Below are 14,092 nucleotides of genomic sequence, written 5' to 3' on the forward strand. Positions count from 1 at the left end.
CTCAAAACTTGCGGTTTTGTGTCACCCACTTGCTAACCTTGTATTTGGAAAGCAACACGTTCAGTTTACTTGTTCCGTATATTACCTTTCGGTAAACTACCGTCCGGTTGTAAAGGAAAGCGTTGAACAAGCAACTGATAAGGCAATGTCCCGTGACATGCTTTTGATTATGGTCTATAACGTGTCGGACGCAATTACTATCCTTGGTAGGAGCAATAGTAAAGCTTACCCTTATAATTTGTCGGTCTGGCACAAGGTCCTGTATTTGACCACTATGCAACCACCGTTCTTACGGTTGACACCCGATTTAGTTCAGGTGACCTAATGAATTCCAGGTGAATTCCTAGGATTTTACGTTCAATGGTAATGAACGTATTGAAAATGGGTTTTCAGAAAACAAATCGGTTTGTATTTTTGATCAAAATATTTTCTCGTTCAAGCTCGAGTTTAGATATCATTGAATTCCATGAGTTTGTAATTCTCAATCTTTAAGGTCAATCTCTAGGATTGAGTAATATCAGTCTTAAAAGCTGATTTTTAATCTTTAAGGAGATTATCCTTTCTGGGAATCTGATTCATTAGTCTTATCCAGCTAATTTGCATGGTGCCTCCCCATTGTACGAGATAAATCCTTCTCATGGTTAGGATAAATCTGACCACTTGGCGACCCTGTTTAATGCTGAGGTCCGTGGATTTCCTGCTGATTTTAGTGATGACTTTTCTAGATTTTTCGTCAACCTACAGCTGGTCTGAACGACAACTTCATGACCTAAATCAAGAAGCGCGTGTCTTTTTCGGAAGACTTTACTTCCTTTTAATGATGGAATTGATTCATCGTGTAGATCCATCTCTTCTTTTCTTTCATCGGGTAAAACAGTTTAGTTTAGTTCAAAGCAAAAGTATTTTCAGTTATTTGTTACAGATATATGTGGCATATGTTTAAAATAACTTGGTAAATTTTCCCACACTTGGCTTTTATTTTCCTTTTTATCGTTCTCTATTCCATTTTAAATGAATTTTAACATTTTAGTTTGTTTCTCAATTTATGTCCTTTCCGAGGTAACAATAATTTCGGTGTTAAAACCTAGTTTTATCGTTCATAAATATGTATAAACATGATTTGAATTCATTTAATTGAAAAATTTTACTAGAATTGGGTAGTCAGTATATAAGACTAGGGCTGTTCTTTTTTATCAGAGAGCACTAGATTCTAATACAACTACTGCTTTACTAGTATTTTTAATGGTAACCAAGTGTTTAATATAAAAATTTTAAAATCCGAAAGAATTTAACCCCTTCCCACACTTAAGATCTTGCAATGCCCTCATTTGCAAGAAATCAGTAACAATTTAAATTATTGAGGGTGATTTGTGTGAAAATGATTAAATTTTTACCAAAGTTTCCAAATATATTGGCGTTTGTTTGCTGAATGATAAATGGTGCACATCATTTGTTCATTCCGTCTTGTTGCTATTTCACATATATTTTTCATCTTGTCGTCAAAATTTGTTGCTTTTGCTGAACTTAATGCCAGTCTTTGAAAATGCGTTGTTTTACCCTGTTTTGTGCATAAAAGAGAATACATACAATACAAATATAATCATACATGCAATTTGAAATGGAACTTTGGCATCCCACTTTCAAACTATAAGAAAAATATTAGTACACAATAATAATAAGAATATCAAACATTACATAAACGTAATAAAATGTTAAGTGTTTAAAATAAAAATAAAAATTACCAACTTATCTCTACTGATCAGGAAGTGGGTTAGGAGGAAAATTAGGATATGGATCCCAATTCATGTTCGCGTCCGGGTTCCATGGCTGATTATAGGTGAACTGGTATGCTGCGTCATAATCATATGAATCATAGGGTGGTCTCATTTCTGGCTGATGTGCGGGATAGTATGCGGGTCGGGTCGGATAATACATCTCGCCAGGCTGCAACTGGCTTATAATTTGGCGCTGATGATAATCCCATCGGCCATGCTCTCGTTGCCGGGAATGCTCGTAGTCATTCCGACGTTGCCATGCCTCGTACTGCATATGCCTATCATAGTTCGTCATGTATTCATCCTCCATACGAACGCCTAAATCAAGAGCAGTCTCCCGAACAACTCCTATAATGTTGTTCGCCTCCTCCATCTCATCATCCGAACCTCTTTCTACCTGTCGCTGAGGTCCCTCGTATCGATATACCCGACCACGTCTCATCAATACTACCCTTGCACCGTGATAAAGGTTTGAACTTATAGTTTCACCTTCGTCCTCTATTTCGTTCATTGGACCCCCTTGGTGCTTATCCACACCTAAATACTCTCCAATGAGAGTAATGAAAATACCACCACCTATAATACTCCCCGATTTCATCCCCGAAACTACATTAGCGAGATAATAACCAACACAATAGGGAATGTTAACGAAACTCCTCGGGTCTCTAATACACTTGAGGTAGAACAAATCGTTTACGGTCAATTTCTCCTTATTTCTTCCCCTTTGTGTAATTGTGTTTGCTAAGAATCTATGAATCACCCGGAGTTCAGCTCTGTCTATATCTAAGTATGTATGATTTCCACTGGCGTGAAATTCATTAAAGTGGGACATACGCCTCCAGATGGCGTTAATATCAAATTCCCTATCTACCCTTTCTCCTTGGGCAATCAGGCTATTACAGTCGGGGCTCAAAAGTTCAGCAGGGGTGTAAATCTGTAAGGCCCTAGCTAAATCTATCATGGACATTCTGTACATGCGTCCACCTAACAGAAATCTAATAAAGCTTCTATCATCTATCCTCCTAACATCACTGTTTAACTTAATAGTACTAAGTAATTCTATACACCATTCCCTATATATGGTTCTACGAATGGAAAATAGGCGCATCCAATCGTTAAACTGAGAATTACCATACCTTTGCACCAATAATTCCCGAATCGGCTCGGCAAGGTCAACTGTTTCCAAAGGTACCCAGTCAATTGCCCTTGGCATTTCAACAACCTTAAAGTAGAGAATGTGCATGTTCTTTTGATAATCTGGATACTCTATCCAACATCGATCAAATCTCAGATTTGGGTGTAACTGATCTTCATTAATGTCTAAGCTCAGAATCATTTGATGTGGAGCGAATTGACGAAACTGATTCATGAATAATTGATCTTGATCGTGATATGGAATATGTTGCTCCTCCTGTTCTTCTTCTTCTTGTTGCATATGTTGTTCTTGTTCATGAAACATTTCCGGTTCGGGCTCTGGTTGTCTGGACGATGATGCACCGTCCGTATCTGTATTTCTCTGCAAAACACATTAAACACAAAATTTGTGCATCCAAATATGCATTAGTGTTAGCAAAATAATAACTTGAAACAATTATGATGACATGTTCAATTCATAACACATTTTATACACATTTTCTTAACAATAACAATTCTACACTTTTACATACGAAAATGTATACAATGTTTTATCACATTTAAACTCTTAAACATGTCAACAATAATCATTATAGCAATTAAACACTTGTTACATGGCATTCAAATCAAACTAGTGCTCATTTTCATATTTTTGTCAAGTCTACACTTTGTCAAATAAGCATATACGAAAAATGTACATCAATTTCATAAGCATTTATCTCAAATAACATGCCAAAATAATCACTACTAGCAATGAAACAAGTTTCAAATGGCCTTTATATCAAATTATCCAAGTTCATGAATTTTTAGACTTAAAAAGTCCACTTTAATTCTCAAAAACATGTTTAGGCTTAAAGTTTGGATCAATTAACTACCTAAACATGTTACACTACTTAATTTAGCAACAATTCATGACAAAAATCGGCCATAACCTGTTTATATCAAAAAGCCCCAAATTGCTCAAGAACACAAACCCTAGATTCTTAAAAATTTGAAGTTTTTAGCTTCAATTCATGTTAAATAGCTTCTATCTAGGATATACATGCATAATATAACAACAATTTAGCTCTAATTACACCTAAATTTAACAAAATCAAAATATAAAATTTCTAGCTCAAGAACACAAAAATTCGAATTTAAAGAGATTAGGGGTGAAATCTTTACCTTTCTCCTGAAGGGGTTGAGACTACTGAATCTAGGCATGATTATTGTGAAATTTTTGCAAGAAATTTGGTGAAAATTGGTGAAAAATTGAGAGAGTTTGGGAGGTTTTCGTGTTTGTGTATGTGTGTTTATTGTGAGAAAGAAGCAGGTCGACTGGAATTTTGATCCTGTCCAGTTTTTTGTAGCCATGCGAGTCGCATGGTTTTGATCTTACCCCCATGCGAGTCGCATGGGGTGTAATTCTGGTATTTTTTTTTTTTTTTTTTTTTTTAAAAAGGTTATACTTTTAAAACATAAAATTTAATAAAATTTTAAAAATTTTGTTTCTTTTTAAGACGAGGTCGTTTCGGGACGATGCCCTAGTCCGTCCCTCGACAAAATTTTAAAATTTGTCTTTTTGTAGCGATTGTTTTAAAAGCTAAGATTTTTGGGTTTTTTAATGTTTTTGGCATACTTTAAATCAATAAGATTAAAAATAATGATAATAAAAGTTCTCGTCCCTCCTTCGGGTAAAGCAATTTCGGTTCAAAGACCTAGTCTTCAACTTACGACGAATTTTAAAAATCATATTTTTAACTTAATGAGATAGAGTAAATTTTTGTTTTTAAATTCACACAATTATAAAATTCTAAATTAATATATAAAAAAAATCACACCAAACTTAAAATTTGAAATGCATAAAATTAAAAATTCATATTTTAAAAATTCACACCAGACTTAATTTATAAATTCATATTATAAATTCACACCAAACTTATTTTAAAAATTTATATTATAAATTCACACCAAACTTATATTAAAAATTTATATTATAAATTCACACCAAACTTATATTAATTTTTCAAATATTTACAATTTTAAATATATTGTTTTTACAATGTTTACAATATTAACTTAAGATTTAAATATTAATTTTAAAAACATGGTAAAAATAAATTTAAAAATCTTTTTGTCTTTTTATCCCACTTTAATCAATCAAATATTATCAAAAATATGCGCCCCTCTTTTCGGTAAAGTAATTTCGGTTCCAAGACCTAATTTAACTCATGACGAATTTTTGAAATATTTTGGTTTGATTGATTAAAGATATTTATACCTTAAGAATAAACGTTAAATTTCGCAGTGATGTAATAAATTTTTGAATGATATCAATAATTTCGGTCGCCAAACCTAATTTTATTTAATACCAATTTAATACTTTTTAGCGAACAAATTAGCGTTTATTATCAAAAGGTTAAAAAAATAAAAATAAAAATAAAAACTGTACAGACATACCTGTGAAATAGATTTCTTAGTTATATGATCTATTCCATTCATAAGATAGTCGGTTTAATTGGTTTTCCATGGCTCCAAAGGCGTAACCTCGAGCATTCAGTGTCTTTTCTTCTAAACATATGAACGGTCCGTCTCTGCATAAAGTAACAAATTCGGTATTTGAATAGGTTTGATTATTTGAACATTTACCTCCATGTGACCATTTTCCGCATTTGTGACATCGTTCTAGGTGTCGTGCTCTTCTTTTCGCTGCGGATTTTGATTTTCCTTTACCAAATTGTAACTTATTATCTTCGCATCTGGATCCTTTTCTAACTCCGTCCATTCTTTCTCTGATTACTGATACTAATTCACTCGGTAGTATGTCATAATTACGTTTAGTGATCAAAGCGTGTAGCATTAGACCATGGTTTAGTTCACAGGCAGTCTTCATTTTGTAAAAACCTAAAAAAATAAAAATTCAGAATGGGGGGAGAAGACTAGTTCTTTAGGGTCTGCTAGGGAAAGACCATACGTGTTCCATTTTTGAGAACTACACGAAAACAGACAATCTAACTCTAACAGAAATACATATTATCCTTTAAAGACTTGATTCTCCCCACACTTAGTTAGCTGTGGTGTCGAAATTGTGATTAACTTCGTTGTCGACTTCCATCGGACCATGTATGTAATGTTTAACTCTGTGACCATTAACTTTAAATTCAATCCCATTTGAATTTATTAATTCTATCGTTCCGTATGGGAAAACTCTTTTGACTATGAATGGTCCAGACCATCTTGATTTCAATTTTCCAGGAAATAGCTTGAATCGTGAATTGAAAAGAAGAACTCTGTCTCCTTCTTTGAATTCTTTTGAACTTCTGATTCTTTTATCATGCCATTTCTTCGTTCTTTCTTTATAGATTAACGAATTTTCGTATGCTTCATGTCTTAATTCTTCTAATTCGTTTAGTTGACTTAATCGTAGACGTCCGGCTTCATGTAAATCAAGATTACATGTTTTCAACGCCCAAAATGCTTTGTGTTCAATTTCTACTGGAAGATGACATGTTTTTCCATAAACAAGTCTAAAAGGTGTGGTTCCAATTGGAGTTTTGTAGGCTGTTCTAAAAGCCCAGAGTGCATCCTCCAATTTAATGGTCCATTCCTTCGGATTTGATCCTACGGTTTTCTCTAGAATACGTTTTAAAGCTCGGTTGGTATTTTCAACTTGTCCACTTGTTTGTGGATGATATGCGGTGGAGATTTTATGAGTTACTCCATATCTTTTAAGAACTTTCTCAAGTTGATTATTACAGAAATGAGTACCCCGATCACTTATTAAAGCTTTCGGTGTTCCAAACCTTGCAAAAAGACGTTTTAAAAAGTTGACTACAACTCGTGCATCGTTAGTTGGGAGAGCTTGTGCTTCCGCCCATTTAGATACATAATCAATGGCTACGAGTATATATAGATTATTATGAGATTTTGGAAATGGACCCATAAAGTCAATACCCCAAATGTCAAATACTTCACATACTTGGATGACATTTTGTGGCATTTCATCACGTTGACTTATTCTTCCGGCCCTTTGACATGCATCACAGGATTTGCAAAGAAGGTGTGCGTCTTTGTAAATTGTAGGCCAATAGAATCCAGCTTCATAAACTTTTCTTGCTGTTAGTTGAGGCCCATAATGCCCTCCTGTTGGTCCTGTGTGACAATGGTTTAAAATTTTACTAGCTTCATCTCCAAATACACATCGGCGTATTATTCCATCGGGACAACTTTTAAACAGATGTGGATCTTCCCAGAAATAGTGTTTTATATCACTGAAGAATTTCTTTCGTCTTTGGTACGATAATCCTTTTTCAAGGAATCCACAAACTAAGTAGTTTGCATAGTCTGCAAACCATGGAATTTCTTTATAATCTATCTTCAATAGATATTCATCAGGAAAGTTGTCTTGTATGGCTGATTCATTTAGAACTTCTAATTCGGGATTTTCAAGACGAGAAAGATGATCAGCGGCGAGATTTTCTGCTCCTTTTTTATCTCGGATTTCAATATCAAACTCTTGTAAGAGTAAAATCCAACGGATTAATCTTGGTTTAGCATCTTGTTTTGAAAATAGGTATCTAAGAGCAGAATGGTCGGTATAGACCACCGTTTTTGCTAGAACGAGATATGATCGAAATTTGTCAAAAGCAAAGACAATAGCAAGGAGTTCTTTTTCAGTAGTTGTATAGTTCGTTTGTGCTCCTTGTAACGTCTTACTAGCATAATATATAGGTTGAAATCGTTTTTCAATCCTTTGTCCTAAAACGGCTCCCATTGCAAAATCACTTGCATCGCACATTAGTTCAAATGGTAGATTCCAATTTGGTGTTATCATGATCGGTGCATTAGTGAGTTTCTCTTTAAGAATATTAAAAGATTTGATACACTCATCTGAAAAGATGAATGGCGCATCCTTTTCTAGGAGTTTATTCATAGGAGTGGCAATTTTAGAAAAATCTTTTATGAAACGTCGGTAAAAACCGGCATGCCCTAGAAAACTCCTAACTCCTCTAACATTGGTGGGATGTGGAAGTTTAGCAATTACATCTACTTTAGCTCTATCCACTTCAATTCCTTCTTTTGAAATTTTATGTCCAAGAACGATGCCTTCTTTAACCATGAAATGGCATTTCTCCCAATTAAGTACTAGATTTGATTTTTCGCATCTAATTAGCATTCGTTCCAGATTAACTAGACATGATTTAAATGTATCACCGAAGACTGAAAAGTCATCCATGAAAACTTCCATGCATTCTTCTATCATGTCATGAAAAATCGCCATCATACACCTTTGAAAGGTTGCAGGGGCGTTACAAAGTCCAAATGGCATTCTTTTGTAAGCAAAAGTACCATAAGGGCACGTGAATGTGGTTTTTTCTTGATCTTCGGGTGCTATTGGAATTTGAAAATATCCGGAAAATCCATCTAGAAAACAATAGTAACTATTTCCGGCTAATCTTTCCAACATTTGATCTATGAAAGGTAAGGGAAAGTGATCTTTTCTGGTGGCGTCATTTAATTTTCTATAATCAATACATACACGCCATCCTGTTACAGTCCTAGTAGGAATAAGCTCATTTTTCTCATTTGTGATGACAGTCATGCCACCCTTCTTAGGCACGCATTGAACTGGGCTTACCCATGGACTATCAGAAATTGGATATATCAAACCTGCATCTAGCAGTTTAATAATCTCTTTCTTAACTACATCTTGCATATTAGGATTTAGTCTTCGTTGGCGTTGCACATACGTTTTATGACCTTCTTCCATAAGGATTTTATGTGTGCAATACGAAGGACTTATTCCTTTAATATCATGAATCTTCCATGAAATGGCTGGTTTATGAGCTTTCAACACAGAAATGAGTTGTGATTTTTCATTTTCAGTAAGAGAAGACGATATTATTACAGGTAATTCAGATTCACCATGTAAATAAGCGTATTCCAAATGGTTTGGAAGTGGCTTTAACTCTAATTTCGGAGGTTCTTCTATCGATGATTTATATCGATATCTGTCTTCTTCTTTTAGCATTTGAATTTCTTCTGTTGTTGGTTCATATCCATTAGCTATAAGTGTAGCTAACATTTCAGCTTCATCAATTGGTTCATTAACTTCTCCTAAAGAACATTCTCCTGTTCCTTGTAATTCTGGAAATTCTTCTAACAATTCTGCATGTGCATCTATAGTTTGAATATAATAACATGTATCATCTGCAGATTGCGGTTGTTGCATTGCTCTATCAACTGAAAAGGTAACACTCTCATCCTCTATACTTAGGGTCAGTTTCTTACTGAACACGTCTATCATTGCTTTAGCCGTGTTTAAGAATGTTCTTCCTAATATGAGAGGAACTTGAGAATCTTCTTCCATGTCCAGAACAACAAAGTCTACTGGAAATACTAAAGTACCAACTTTAACTAGCATGTTCTCCATTATCCCTCTAGGATATTTTATTGATCTATCGGCTAGTTGTATGCTTATTCTGGTTGGTTTCAATTCTCCAAGGTCTAGTTTAGCGTATAGTGAATACGGCATTAGATTTATACTAGCACCTAAATCTGCTAATGCTTCTATTGAACTAAGACTACCCAGAAAACATGGAATTGTGAAACTTCCTGGATCAGATAATTTTTCTGGTATCTTATTCAACAGCACTGCTGAACAATTAGCATTCATAGTAACAGCCGAGAGTTCTTCCATTTTCTTTCTATTCGTGATTAGATCTTTCAAGAATTTAGCATATCTTGGCATTCCTGAAATCACATCAATGAAAGGAAGATTTATATTTATCTGTTTAAACATATCCAAGAATTTGGATTGCTCGGCTTCAAGTTTTTCCTTCTTCATTTTACTCGGGTAAGGAAGTGGTGGTTGGTACGGTTTAACATAAGGTTTATCCTTAACTGTGTTATCTTCATTAACCTTTTCAACTACCGGTTCTTTTTCCTTATCTTGATCAGGTTGTGGTTCTTGTGGAGTAGGAATAGTTTCATCAGAAGTTACAGGTATTTCAGGTGATTTAAGTGTTGTACCACTTCTTGTGGTAATGGCTTTAGCTGTTTCATTCCGGGGGTTAGCATTTGTATCACTAGGTAAACTTCCCGATTTTCTTTCACCTATTAACCTTGCTAGGTTACTTACTTCTTGTTCCAGATTTTGAATAGAAGCTTGTTGATTTCTAAATGCTTGAGCATTTTGTTCATTGGTTTGTTTTTGAGATGTGAAAAACTGCGTTTGAGTTTCAACTAGCTTTGTCATCATATCTTCTAAATTCGGCTTTTTATCATCGGTTTGTTGTGGTGGTTTGTTTTGAAAATTAGGTCTTTGCTGATTATAAGTATTATTGGATACTTGTTGATTGCTAGGACCTTGTTGGTTATTGTATGGAATATTTCGGTTATAATTCTGGTTTTGATTGTAAATCGGTCTTGGCGGTTGATAATTATTCTGATAATTATTTCCAGGCCTTTGGTTTATGTATGAAATATTCTCTCTTTGTTCCATTGTTAATTCAATACTGAGACAATCTTTTGTCAAATGTGGTCCTCCACACTGCTCACAACTAATTCGTATAGCATGAATATCTTTAGTCATCTTTTCCATTCGTCTCTCGAAAGCATCTATCTTTGCCGAAATGGAATCTAAGTCATGGCTAGAATCGGCTCTAGCTGCTTTAGATGATCTAATGATGTCTTTTTCTTGGTGCCACTCATGTGAGTGGGAAGCAGTGTTATCAATAATTTTGTAAGCATCAGTTTCGGTTTTCTTCATAATAGAACCACCAGCTGCTATATCTATGTCTTTTCTTGTAGTGATGTCGCATCCTTGGTAGAATATTTGTACTATTTGACAGGTGTCTAAACCATGTTGCGGACAACTTTCCATATCTTGTCCACGCCTCATATAGAGTTTCATTTGGCTTCTGTGTGAACGTAACAATTTCTGCTTGAAGTCTTACGGCTTTTGATGCAGGAAAGAATTGTTTAAGAAATTTGTCAATTAAAACGTCCCATGTATCAATCGCCCCTTCAGGTAACGATTCCAACCAATCTTTGGCTTCTCCCTTTAAAGTCCAGGGAAATAACATGAGATATATCTGTTCATCCTCCACTTCTCGTATTTTAAATAGTGTGCAGATCCTATTAAAGGTACGTAGATGTTCATTTGGATCTTCCTTCGGCGCACCACTAAATTGGCATTGATTAGTCACCATGTGTAAAATTTGTCCTTTGATTTCATAATCTGGCGCATTAATGTCTGGATGAGTAATTGCGTGACCTTGGCCAGTGCGTTTAGCTCTCATTCGGTCTTCCATACTTAGAGGTTCCAGATTCTCCATAATTGAATTTGTTGAATCGGTATCACTAGATGATTCTGATTTAATAGTTCGTTCCTCAACAATCTCTGTTTGAATGATTGGTGGTTCCGGAGGAAAGTTTAGTGGTTCAGGATCTACGAACCGTTCCTGAATATTTTCCGGATTCTCAATTGTGAGGTTGGGTTCAAAAAATGGATTATCGGAAATTTGAACTGAAGTACTTGGTCTACTGGATGACGATTCTAAAGAAAAATCAACGGCGGTTATATTTGTTAAACGATGTCTTGATCGAGTTACAGGTGGTGAACGTACAAAAGGTGATGAACGTCTTGCTCGGTGCATTCACTGAATATCCTATTAGTTTTTAAAAGGAAAGAAAAATTATAATAAGTTATCCAATCAATAGACTTTTCTGATTTTGCCCACGTTTCGAATAGCCAAAAGATGCAGCAGAGGGGCAGGATTCGTTTGGTCTCAATATAATTGAGGACTGTTTGGCTCCAATAACCCGGTCCACGTACAAATCCAACTATTACTACGAACCAGAAAATTTTGATGTCTATCAATTTAACCACTTAAAATAAATTTTCGTAATTTTAAGAAATTTAGATAAGAAGTAGAAAAAATTCTAAGTCCTAAAAACTAGAATAGCGAGAAATAAGAGAGAAAAAGAGTTCGTCGCAAAAGGTCGAAAAAGAAAAAATGGTAAATAAAAAGTGACGGAAAAATAAAAGAAACTTATAAAAACTTAAAAATACTTAACTAACCTAGCCTTATTACTACAATTAACTTAAAATTATAATCGCAAATTGAAATTACTAATTGGAATGATAATTGGTACATAGTAAAAGGTCTAAAAATATTAAAGCTTACAGGAGAAACTAAATCCCAAATGGAAATAACTTAAAAAGAAACTAAAACTTAAAAAGGCGTCGCAAAATTCTAAAGCACCTAAATCTTAGTCTAAAGAAAAAGCACTTAAGGAATTCTACGGCAAAGCCTAAAAATCTAGGAGTAAAAATAACTATAGCAAAAACTAAGTTTAAAATTAAATATGAGCTAAAAAAATACAAATATTACGCTACAACGATTAAAAAGGGACAAAATATTAAAAGAAATAAAAAGTTATAAAAATATTAGATTTTATAAAAATATTATTTTTATATTTTATATATTTTTGTATTAAATATTATATATAATAAAACTAGTTTTTAAGTTAATTAAAATAAACTAAAAACTTAAATATAATAATAATAATAGTTAATAGATTAGGGTTAGATAATAATATTAATATATTATCCGTAATAAATGCGTGATTAGGGTTTGGTTGTGGCCTGGTCAGACCCCTAATGCGAGTCGCATGATTTAAGAGGGTGGGTCATGCGAGTCGCATGGATACCCTGAACTGGTTCAATTGGACTGGTTCAAATGACAGGTCACGTAATATTTAATATTTTCTTTTTTTTTTTTCTGTTTTAAATTTAAATAAAATATATATATATAATTAAAATAAAAACTTAAAAATAAACTTAAAATACTTTATAATTTTGTAAAAATAAAAGAAAAACTTAAAAATATACTTAAAATATTTTTTTTTTTTCGATTTTAAAAGCTCTTTTTTTTTATATATTTTTTAATTTTTAAAAATATAAATTTTACCAAAACTAATTATAACTTAAAAATTAAAAATATGGCGTTTCGCTTCGGCGAATTTCCCCGGCAGCGGCGCCAAAAATAACTTGATGTGAAGCGAGGTGTATATAAAATAGTTATTATTTTACTAGGAAAAACTATTAAATACGATACAATTTTAGACAAGATATTTATTTATTTATAGAATGGATATACTTAAACCTTGCTACAACACTTATAGGCAGTGTACCTAATCGTACAGTAGTGTAGTTTTTAGTAAGTCCGGTTCGTTCCACAGGGAAATCTTTGAACAAAGCTCAACGCTATATTAGTTTACTTTTATAAAAATACAAATATATATATAAGTAATATTATTATTATAAAGGGGGGTTTTTACCGTTTAATGACCGGTTTTTCGATTTTAAAACTTTAGTCGCAGTTAAAACCTAATGTAAAATATAAATACAAGACTAAAATTAAAGCGTAAAGTAAATAACGATAATGAAATTGCGAATAATAAAAATGCGATAAAATAAAATTGCGATAATTAAAAAGTACGATAATTAAAAGTGCGATAAAATAAAATAACAATAAATAAAAGTGCGATAATTAGAAGTGCAATTAAATATAAAATAAAGGAAATTAAATATGAAATAAAAGAATTATGCTTATTTAAACTTCCGTAATCATGATGTTTGACGTGTTGATTTTAGTTTTATGCCCATGGGTTAATTGTCCTTTGTCCTGGATTATTTAATATGTCCGTCTGGTTTTTGTCCATAACAGTCCATCAGTCATAAATATAAATTGCAAGTGTCCTTGTCAAATTATTATTATACCCGAAGTTAAATATTCCAACTAATTGGGGATTCGAATTGTAACAAGGTTTTAATACTTTGTTTAATGAATACACCAGGTTATCGACTGCGTGTAAACCAAGGTTTTACTACTTTGTTAACAATTACACCAATTGCCCTTGAATGTAATTTCACCCCTGTTTTAATTATTCTAGTGGCTATTAATCCATTCCCGTGTCCGGTTAAATGAACGATTATTCGTACATATAAATACCCCGCCCATCGTGTCCGATCGAGTGTATATGGTAATTTATAGGGACGCCCAATTGTAAATCTTTATATTAACATTAACAAACTTTCATTTAGTTAAACAAATATAAAGCCCATTAATAGCCCATAGTCTAGTTTCCACAAGTGTCGTTCTTTTGTCCAAACCCCAATTATGGTACAAAGCCCA

The sequence above is a fragment of the Rutidosis leptorrhynchoides genome, chromosome 6, assembly GCF_046630445.1.
Source record: "Rutidosis leptorrhynchoides isolate AG116_Rl617_1_P2 chromosome 6, CSIRO_AGI_Rlap_v1, whole genome shotgun sequence".
In the NCBI taxonomy this organism is placed as follows: domain Eukaryota; kingdom Viridiplantae; phylum Streptophyta; class Magnoliopsida; order Asterales; family Asteraceae; genus Rutidosis; species Rutidosis leptorrhynchoides.